The following is an 11,534-nucleotide window of genomic DNA, read 5'->3' on the forward strand; positions in this document are numbered from 1 at the left end:
ATGTATGATTTCTATAATTTTCTGTGAAGCCTTCTCATTGATTTCACCCCAAAATAATCTCTCCTTTCTCTAACTCTCTTTGCACTGATTGTAATATACAATTAGAACCTTTATTATCTACAGTACTGCCTTATTATCTAATTATACTTTATAAGCTAGATTTGTTATAGAACATTTTTCTCATTGGTTATTTTATGCACTTGTATTTTTTTTTCTCACCTAAATTTTGAAGTTGTTTTTATGTACCAGGACCCTGCCTTTTACTTTTCTTGTATCCATCAGGGACTGGAGTCCTTAATACAGTTCTGAGTACATACTGAGGACTCAATAAATGTTAGCTGACTGAAAATACAACTTTAAAATTGTTTCATAGCAAAACAATCTCATTACTGGAGACACATTGCATGAATCAGAGCTGAGGAAGAGACAGGGTTGATGATTTGTCCTACTATAGTGAATTTAAAGATGTGAAAAGAAAGTCCTCACTTAGACAGAGGGCAGAAGTATTATATACATATATTTCTACCCCAGATTCTTCTCTAAGCTCTAGGATCTTTTGTGTTGTTTTGGTAAGTTGTATTGCTGAGGTGATTGGATATTTGAAGGTGGGAAAGGGGATGGTTGTTGAATTGAAATCACTCTTTGATGGTAAAACAGACTAAGGAACTCAGCTACACTTTATTGCATCTCTTCTCTCCTTGCCCAATTAACTTCTTTCATTATAATGATTTTTGTTTATCAAGGATCATGGATTTAGAATAGGAACGGGTCTTAAAAGACATCTAGTCCAACCCAACCTTTCTCATTTTATAGATGAGGAAACAGGACCAGGGCAGTTTACTGATCTGCCCAAGATTCCTTGGGTAGTAGAACTTAGATCTGAACTTAAGCCCTTTAACTCCAAATTTCCCCCCTACCCCCTATATTGTACCTACCATTCATACCAACAAATGAAAGTATTTATTGAATAGAATTTACTGGTTGTATGGAATTTGTAACCAGATCAATAGGGAATTTTTCCCACAGATAATCCCTAGGGTCACAGAAATGACTTTTATACAAAATCCTTCTTTGTTAAATGGAATTTTGTCTAGGACTCAGGGATTCTTAATTTTTGGGAAGCCATAGATTCCTTTGGCAGTTTGAAGGCTCTATACTTCTCAGAATAGTATTTTCAAATGAGTGTTATAAATCATAGTATCACAAAGGCAATGAATTTTATTGAAATAGTTATCAGCTAGGTGGGCAGTTAGGTTGTACAGTGGATAGAGTGCCTAGCTTCAGACACTTACTGACTGGGTGAGCTTCAACAAGTCACTTAACACTGAAGGACTGTTTGTAAAATGATCTGGAGAAGGAAATGGCAAATCACTTCAGTGTCTTTGCCAAAGAAAACCCCAAATGAGATCATGGAGAGTTGGGCATGACTAAAATGACTAAACAACAGGAGTTATCAAACTATAGGTCATGGACCCTAGATTAAGAACCCTTGGTCTAGGTAATATACATACTTCAGTGGATATTCTATCATCCTGGATTCATGTGCATGACCTCTCATAAGAGGATTTATGAACCTAGTTGACCTAGGTCAGTGGTTCTCAACCTTTCTAATGCTGTGACCCCACAATATAGTTCCTCCTGTTGCAGTGACCCCAAACCAAGAAATTATTTTGGTGGCTACTTCAAAACTGTAATTTGCTACAGTTATGATTCGGAATGTAAATACCTGATATGCATTATGTATTCTCATTGCTACAAATTGAGAGGTTGAGAACCGCTGTTCTAGGTCATTAGATATCTCATGGATATTGGTGTGACACTAGATATTCCTTTCTTGTATTACATGATCTCTTTGTTGGTTAGAAATACTCTAGTTGAATAGACTGGGGGAAAACGACCTCAGCAAGACAGTATACGATAAACCCAAAGATCCCAGCTTTTGGGACAAAAATCCACTATTCGATAAAAACTGCTGGGAAAATTGGAAGACAGTGTGGGAGAGACTAGGAATAGATCAACACCTCACACCCTACACCAAGATAAATTCAAAATGGGTGAGTGACTTAAACATAAAGAAGGAAACCATAAGTAAATTGGGTAAACACAGAATAGTATACATGTCAGACCTTTGGGAGGGGAAAGGCTTTAAAACCAAGCAAGATATAGAAAGAATCACAAAATGTAAAATAAATAATTTTGACTACATCAAACTAAAAAGCTTTTGTACAAACAAAACCAATATAACTAAAATCAGAAGGGAAACAACAAATTGGGAAAAAATCTTCATAGAAACCTCTGACAAAGGTTTAATTACTCATATTTATAATGAGCTAAATCAATTGTACAAAAAATCAAGCCATTCTCCAATTGATAAATGGGCAAGGGAAATGGATAGGCAGTTCTCAGATAAAGAAATCAAAACTATTAACAAGCACATGAAGAAGTGTTCTACATCTCTTATAATCAGAGAGATGCAAATCAAAACAACTCTGAGGTATCACCTCACACCTAGCAGATTGGCTAACATAACAGCAAAGGAAAGTAATGAATGCTGGAGGGGATGTGGCAAAGTAGGGACATTAATTCATTGCTGGTGGAGTTGTGAACTGATCCAACCATTCTGGAGGGCAATTTGGAACTATGCCCAAAGGGCGACAAAAGAATATCTACCCTTTGACCCAGCCATAGCACTGCTGGGTCTGTACCCCAAAGAGATAATGGACACAAAGACTTGTACAAAAATATTCATAGCTGCGCTCTTTGTGGTGGCCCAAAACTGGAAAACGAGGGGATGCCCATCAATTGGGGAATGGCTGAACAAACTGTGGTATATGTTGGTGATGGAATACTATTGTGCTCAAAGGAATAATAAAGTGGAGAAGTTCCATGGAGACTGGAACAACCTCCAGGAAGTGATGCAGAGCGAGAGGAGCAGAACCAGGAGAACATTGTACACAGAGACTAATACACTGTGGTATAATCGAACGTAATGGACTTCTCCATTAGGGGCGGTGTAATGTCCCTGAACAACTTTCAGGGATCCAGGAGAAAAAAAACACCATTCATAAGCAAAGGATAAACTATGGGAGTGGAAACACCGAGAAAAAGCAACTGCCTGAATACAGAGGTTGAGGGGACATGACAGAGGATAGACTTTAAATGAACACTCTAATGCAAATACTATCAACAAAGCAATGGGTTCAAATCAAGAAAACATCTAATGCCCAGTGGACTTACGCGTCGGCTATGGGGGGTGGGGGGGAGGAAAAGAAAATGATCTATGTCTTTAACGAATAATGCTTGGAAATGATCAAATAAAATATATTTAAAAAAAAAAAAGAAAAAAGAAAAAAAAATACTCTAGTTGATGTCACATAGGTGATAGTGGATAGAGAAGTGGAGTCAGAAAGAATGAACTTGAGACACTTAACAGAGAATGGTGAGGGCTGGTTTACTAGGTCTTAATTGGGAAGGGTTTTTATGTATAGATGATGGTTCTTGGTTAATATCCATATCCATTGAAGAAGAAGTAAGAGGAAAAAAGATATGGTTGCAGCATGGAGGGACTTAAGCCCTAATGAAAGAATTTCCTGACAAGGAGGATCATGAGATTTTGGAATGGGTTGCTAAAAGAGGAAATGCAATTTTCCTCTGGAAAAATGAGAGAGTTCTTCATCTCTCTAGCAGGATTTATGTATAGTGATCATTTAGAATAAAGGATTTGCTTTTCTAGGTTGAAATACTAATGTTGCTAATTACTACCTATGTGAAATGGACAAGTCACTTTATCAATGTAGGCCTAAATTGAGGAGGTAGGACCATGGTCTAAGGTCTTTTTTCAACTACAAATATCACGATCTTCTGCTTCCTAGAGGTAGGAGGAAGAATGAAAAGCATTTCCAAGTTTCCCTTTATTCCCAAGTCTTATGGTTTTGTGAGAACAGTGAAAATAGGCATTGTACAGTGGTTGAACCCTCACTGGATATATAGTCCACAAATTCATCATTTACATGAAGCCTTCTCCAACACCTCTTAATTCTAGTGCCTTCCTTCTCTTAGTTATTTCCTATTTATCCTGCATTTATCTTGTTTTCCATATATTTGTTTGCATATTGTCTTCTATATTAGGCTGTAAGCTCCTTGAGGGATGGGACTATCTTTTCCTGCTGCTTCTTTTTTTCCCTGGCACGTAGTAGGTAACAACAACAACAATAAATATATATAATAAATGTTGATTGAGTGAAGTAAATATTTTTAACAATTTCAGTAATTCACATTTACCTAGTGCTAAGGATTACAAAATACTTTCAAGGTTCCTATTAAAATATTTTCATTTGACTGATGAAGAATTTGAGATGTGAAAGGTAAGATGTCTTATCTATTGTCATACAGCTAATAAATGTATTTGAATTCAGGTCTCCCTCCTGACCTCCAACTTCAGTGCTTTTTTTCACTACTCGGCTGCTCAGAAGAGAATCAAGCTTTGCCTAACCCAGTATTTGGCACATACATGTTTGTTGATTGACTAGGGTCAATAAGAGCAGATTCTCATTATTTGCTATAATCTCAAAGGCAGCTTTGTAATTATAAAAGAAATTCACACAGTGCCTTAAAGTCTGTAAAATGATTTCTAAGCATTATCTAATTTGCATGTCATGATGACTTCGTGTGGTAGGTAGCATAAGTATTAATCCCATTTTATAGAAGAAGTTAAGACTCATCTAGGGTAAATAACTTGCCCATGGACACACAGCTGGTAAATAGTAAAGGCAAGATTTGAACCCAGGTCTTTCTGACTCCTCTAGCTCACTATCCCTTCCATCTTACTGTCTCTAAATGAAACTGAATAGAAAAATAGCTAAATTAGAACTCTGTAATTTAACATCTGGTGGAAACTGAAAGAATATGTGTGAGTGTACATAGCATAGAGGCATCAGCAATCAACAGAGCTATCAAATGGAAGGTCATCCATCACACTGAAATGATTCCATCAACAATCAGTCTGCCAATAGCCATGAGAGCAGATGGAGCAATGGATTCTTTCGCTCTAGGAAGGAATTTACAGATGGATGCCAAACATCATAAATGAAATTCAACAGTTTCCACTTAGACAGAGCCTTCCTTCCCACTTGCTAACCACTCTGGCAGAAGATGCATCAGAGTCCAGGTATTCCTAAAGAGGGGCTACAGAAAATGCTGGGTTCATTCTGTTTCTGGGAAGTTTAGAAAACTTCCAGCCTGCCTACCTTGGAAACACTTTAAATTATGCATCCTGTGGGCATTTAAATATTCATGGAAATGATCTGTCTTGAGTACATTTAAATATGCATTACCTTTCTATCAGAGCTATTTAACATGGTGATTATTTATACTAGGACTTAATAAATTAGTGTTAAAAATTGGACCATGGGTGTGAAAAAGAGAGCAGAAAGAGTGCTTAGATTTCAACTAGCACCACTTCCTTTGCTTACAGAAAGGAAAACTGAGTCCCAAAGAGGAAGATTTACTTACTTATCCCCAGATTTTGCTATTGGTTAGCAGGAGATTTAAGATATAAACCAAAGGATCATGATTCCCTGATCAGTTCTTCCTCTGCTTGCATCTCTATACTATTTCCCTCTCTGTCCTAGATTGTTGACTTTACTGAATAGGCAACTTGCTGGGTCCTGGCATACAAAATATGCACAATCAGTAATTCCTCTGAAAAGTTGGTAAGGAAGCAAATGTTAGTTTTATTGCTTCTAGACTTATTGTTTTGTTCCTCTCTCCCCATTGCTTCCTTCTTTCCTCTTTGTTCCATCCTCTGGCCAAAGAGTCCTCATATTTTCTCCTATTCTAAGCTAAGGTTACCTTCATTGTTTTTAAGGATTCCTTAGAGATTATTTTGGAGGGATAATCTTTTTTTAAAAAGATATTTTATTTTCCCAACTACCTTGGAAATAAGAATTTTCCAAATATGGAGGGATAATCTTAAAGCAGTTTGCATTTACAATGCAGTCCAATCAACTCGAATCATAGAACCAACATGTAGTTAGATTATATGACAGTGACAACCAATGATATTTAATTATTAGAAAAGTGGTGCTCAGTAGTGGGTATAGAATTTTTTAAAGGACTATTGATCTTGAGAGCAACCAAAGATGAACAATGAGGATATTGAATGAATTCTATACAATGTGATCATCTGGTGGAATGTAAAGTATTAGGCAAAACCTACAAATGCAGTTACTTTGTGAGTTGCCTGGAATGGTGGTGCATTCCAAGATTCCTAAAGAGAACTGATGAAGAAGATCCCGTAAGTTAATTGCGCCCCATCTCCAGCACATAAAGGAACAAGATAGCCAAAGAGAGGTCCAGCTACTACCATTTGTCTGCTGGAGCTGTTTTTGATGGTTAAGCCTTCTTCTTACTCAAAGGTAATGTTAGTGTTTTGTGAATCAGTCCATGACTGTTTTAGTTTTTTTGTCAGTCAAGTCCACAGCTGAACCAAGGTAGGGACATTTAGATCAAAAGCATCTTTTTTACAACAGTCTTTCTCCTTTTAGTAGGAATTACATTCCACTTCCTTGATATTTAGGGTTGGATGGCAATAAAATGCATTTCAACATATATGCATTTCAGGGTTCTAGCAACAGAAGCATATAACCGAGTCTGGATCTTTAACTTTTCTTGGAGAAGCATTTACACCCATGTGAGCTAGCATTCCTGTAGCTTCATTTTGGCCACGACCCTCTTTACAGGCAGAGTTTCTGGCATCATTTACTTGGTTGGGTCTGGGGAGGTTTTTTTTTTTAATAGAAGGATATCAAGGACCTATTCATAATTTTATCCATTGCCTTTCCTTTGCTCTGATATCTTTATTGGTTCCAATGATCTTCTCTTTTCTGTTTCCCAGTTTCTTTTTTTTTCTTTCCCCTGTGGAAAATTTTTGTTACCATTAATTTTAATTTAAAAAAATATATAACAATATATAACATACCAATATATGATATATATGATTTGTTATGAATATGTAATGTTATATTAAATACACTTATTCAAGAGAAACAAATTCTTATATTAGCTATGTCCAAAAATCTGTCTCATTCTTTTTTCCTCCTTTTTCCTACTCCTCCCCACTCCCCAAGAAAGCAGATACTATGATGTAGGTCATACATATGTTACCATATAATACATATTTCCCTGTTTTCCATTTTGTGAAACAAACCCCGGAAAATGTAAGTTTTAGTGTCATTCAGTTGAATAACTTATAGTTCACAGCAGTCCCCAGAAGGATACAAGAAGTTTTGTGGTTATAATGGAAACTTGTTTTCCTTGGTCTTGCTTTCCTAAGATACTTTCATTGTGAACATTACTTTTGAATCTGACTAGGATTTGGCCAAAGAAGGAAGAAACTAACTTCCGTGGTTGCCTAATATATCATAATAAATCAGTCAGTGGTATCATTATCCATTTCATACCTCATCTATTAATATGAGCATAATCTGTGAGAGAGTACCCTCATGGCTCTAATAGATCCATTCACAAAGACCAAATGCCCTGAGATCAGACTAGCAAGTGAAGTTATATTCTGAAGAGCTTAATTGGCTCCCAGACACTGATAGATTTGGAGGAATGTTTACATTGGAATCATTGCATTCAGAATGTGACATGGTGAAGCTATAGTTTATGGAAGAACACAGACACTATTAAAAAAATCATTGCTCATGATTTGTATGGTCAGGAGCTCAAGCTCTGCTTCAGTCAGAAGAAATGGTCTTTCTTTGGTGGGTAGAATAAGAGCACAGTGGGATTTGCCTCAGAGTGGGTAGGTGGTGGTGGCGCCAGTGGGAAGACACCAGATAAAATTTGCTGTTTGACTTTAGACAATGGAATGAGTTACTATGAGTATGTGATGAGATAATGAAGAATAGACTTATCTCTGAACATCAGTTTTACATTTTATATCTGCAAAATGGGAATAATAATGCCTGCTCTATCTTAGAGGGTTGTCATGTCATTAAACTCCTTGACTGAAGGGTCTGTCTTTTTTTTTGGGTAATAAATAAAAAAAAACACACAAACCAAAAAACCTTTTACCTTCTGTCTTAGAATTGAAACTGATTGATACTATGTGTTGGTTCTAAGGCCAAAGAACAGTAAGGGCTAGGCAATTGGAGTTACGTGACTTTCTCAGAGTCACACGGGTGGGAATTGGATTTGGCAGGGACTGTCTTTTGTATCAGTTTTCCTAGAGCTTAGCACAGTTTCTGGTACGGGGTATACTTAATAGATGTTTAGTGAATCACTGAATGAATGAAAGCAAAGATAGCGATTTTTCATGGCTTTTGATACCTACTTGTGTGACATTGGGCAAGTCTCTCTGGGCCTCAGTTTCCTCATCTGTACAATCAAGGGTTTGAATTAGTCTCTGAGGTTCCTTCTAGCTAATATCTGTGATTCTCTCATCCTTTGGGGAAGCCCATAATTTTTTGAGGGGGCCTCACAGACTTTACTGCAGAGAAGCTGAGTGACCAATTGTGAACCAGAGAAGCATATTCTAAGATGTTATTGCTAGTAACTTAGCAACCAGGGAAGAGACTAGAAATTACCCTAACATTCAGTGAAAATGACTCAGTGGGATCCAGCTTCTCTGAGAGAAGCATTGTTTAAGGGCTATTACTGTCTAATGCTATACAATTGTTAACTGTGAGTATTGTAGACTGGGAGTTTATTTTGCCAGCAGAGAAGGTCGTTGCTTTCTTGGCATGATTGATGGATGATAGCTTCTGATGGCTCGATCTATTTTCATCGATATGTTACAGCCATTCTGCTGACACATATTGGACTAAATTTGAGATGGGTCGATGCAGTATGGAATATTAGCTACATAGCCAGAACTGCCTGTGGACCTACTCAGAATAAGTAATGAGACCTGGATTCTTATATTATTCATATTATTAGGGCTTGAGGAAGGGCTGATTTGAACTGTAATGCTACCAAATCTTTTTTCACTTCCCTCTGAGAAATCTTCAAAGTGCTTTGGGACAACTCTCAATTTCTACACTATGTGGATTGAACTTTCCTTCCTCCTAATCATCCTAATCCTATCTACCTTCTATAATTATTGTTTGGATCAAAATAACAGAATGCTTGAAAAGATGCTTTAAAAATCTTCAGTATTTTCTCTTGGCCTCTCTGTGTCTCTTAAAATTTGTCTTATCTTTCAAAGTCCTGTTTCACTGATGTTTCATCCATGAAATTTTCACTGAGCAGTGATGGGATTTTAAAAGTTCCGACAGCATATGTATATATATATATATATATATATACATGTTATATATATTTGTAATACACACAGAGATACACATGTTACAGCATATATATATATATATATATAATTCACACACATAGATACGCATCTTATCTTTGTTTCAAAACTGAAGCTCACACTAGGTTCTGTCTTGTGGACTTCTCACAACTTTTCTTTACCTCACACCCCCTTGAGTTTTCCCTAAGAATATCTAAATTTGACTACTCCTATAAGCATCCCTCTCCCTCAACATCTTCCTTGCAACATCAGAATATTATGTCTAGGTCTATAGAGAAAAAGTAAAAGGAACTTCAGCTCCTATCACCACATCAAATACAGGGCAAGCTTTATTTTGCTCAACAGAAAATGCCAATGCTCGCTCCTTTACTCCTCTCCTGATTTTCTGAACTTTCCCACCATGCTCCAGAAAGAATTCTTACTTTCCAAAGATACCTCTGCTATGAGACTCCTTCCCAAGACCTCCATTATGAGGAAGTGCCCTGGCCAGTCATACTCATTCCACTCCTCTTTTGGTTCCTCTTTTGATTCTCTATCTACCCTTGTTTTTCAGCTTCCTTAAATGTGTAAAGAGATGGGTGGTGCAGTGGATAGAGTGCTGGGCTTCAAGTCAAGAAGACTCATTTTCCTGAGTTCAAAATCTGATCTCAGACACGTATTAGCTGTGTGAACGAGCAAGTCACTTAACCCAGTTTGCTTCAGTTTTCCTCATCTGTAAAATGAACTGGGGAAGGAAATGGCAAACTACTCTAGTGTCTTTGCCAAGAAAGCCCCAGATGGGACTATGAAGAGTCATATACAACTGAACAACAAGAATGTGTGTTGTCTTCACTGTCTTTTTGCTTGCACTTTTATTCCTAGAGCTTAGCACAGTGCCTGGGCACATAGTGAGCACTTAATAAATGTCTGTTAAATTGAGTTACTCACCTGAATCCTTAAATAACTACTATAATTCTTTCTTCCTCTTTCCCAAGGACATATATAATTTTCTAGATTGCACTTGAGGCTCTCCTTGATGTGGAAAACAGTGGCACCCAGAAATGTAAGACCCTCCCTCTGGGGATCCCCATTTTTTTCCAGGGACCTTTAGAGTCCTTCAGACTTGCAATACTATTCCATAGTTGAATTTATAGCATAAGCATGGTTGTAGTTGAGGACTTCCACCCAAAAGAGGGGAAAATACTTGAGATCACTAGAGTGATCCCTCTCCTTCCTCTGCATCTCACTTGCTCCTGGGGCTCACTATTTATATCTCCCCAAGGTCTCCACAACAGTGTATGAATTCCTTCTCGTAGAACTGATGTCATGGTTCATTGCCATTCTTGAAAATCAATAATTCTTTCTGGGGGTTTTAAGTTCCCATAATTGGGCAGCCCCAGTATTTTCTCTGATCTCTGCCCCATAATATTGCAATGCTTCTGGAGACTTCCAAAGCTCTTCTACATTATGTCTGTGGCCCTATTCTCACTGGTCCCTCTACTTGTTCTCCTTGTTCTGAAGGGCAGAGGAGTAAAGTAAAAAGGTACAATAGATTAGGGAATGTGGTTTGTAGACCCAGTTTGACCAGTCACTAGATGTGTGGCTATGGACTATTCCCATCCAATGATGTCTGAATTTTTCTCATCTCAAAATGATGGAGTTGAGTTAGATGGTTTCTAAGATATCTTGTAACCCTAAAATTCCTTGACTCTAGGACAAATACCCTGGCTATTCATTGTTATGACTTCTGGATTTCCACTCTCACCCAAGGTGATTCTCCTTGGTTATATGCCTCTAATGTTACATTCTTTCCAAGAGGGAGGAAAAGTATTTTCGGCTCTCAAATTTCCCACACTCTTTTAGCTGAAAACCTTGCCTTATTCTTGGTTGAATGAACTTGGCTGCTTGCTATTGTCCTATTTATATTGTAAAGAGAGTTTTTATTAATTTCTCCTTTTTTTCTATATAAGAGGAAAAGGAGCAATAAGATTTCTGAGTATGAGACCCCCTGCTGTGCTGCATGGCAGTTGGTGACAGTTAGAAGGGTGTGGCTGAGTGTGTTTTATAAATTGCAGTCTGTTGGAAAGGGCCTTTTGTCTCTGGGTCTGTTGGGGAGAGGTCGTGCTGCTAGCACTCTGGTTGGAGACTGGAGTACTGAATTAAGGCCTTAATAGCCTTATTGATTATCAATTAACTTGGGTAGACAAGGTAGATAGATAGCGGTTATATTATCAGATAGAGAGAA

This window comes from Monodelphis domestica, chromosome 1, assembly GCF_027887165.1.
Source record: "Monodelphis domestica isolate mMonDom1 chromosome 1, mMonDom1.pri, whole genome shotgun sequence".
NCBI lineage: Eukaryota > Metazoa > Chordata > Mammalia > Didelphimorphia > Didelphidae > Monodelphis > Monodelphis domestica.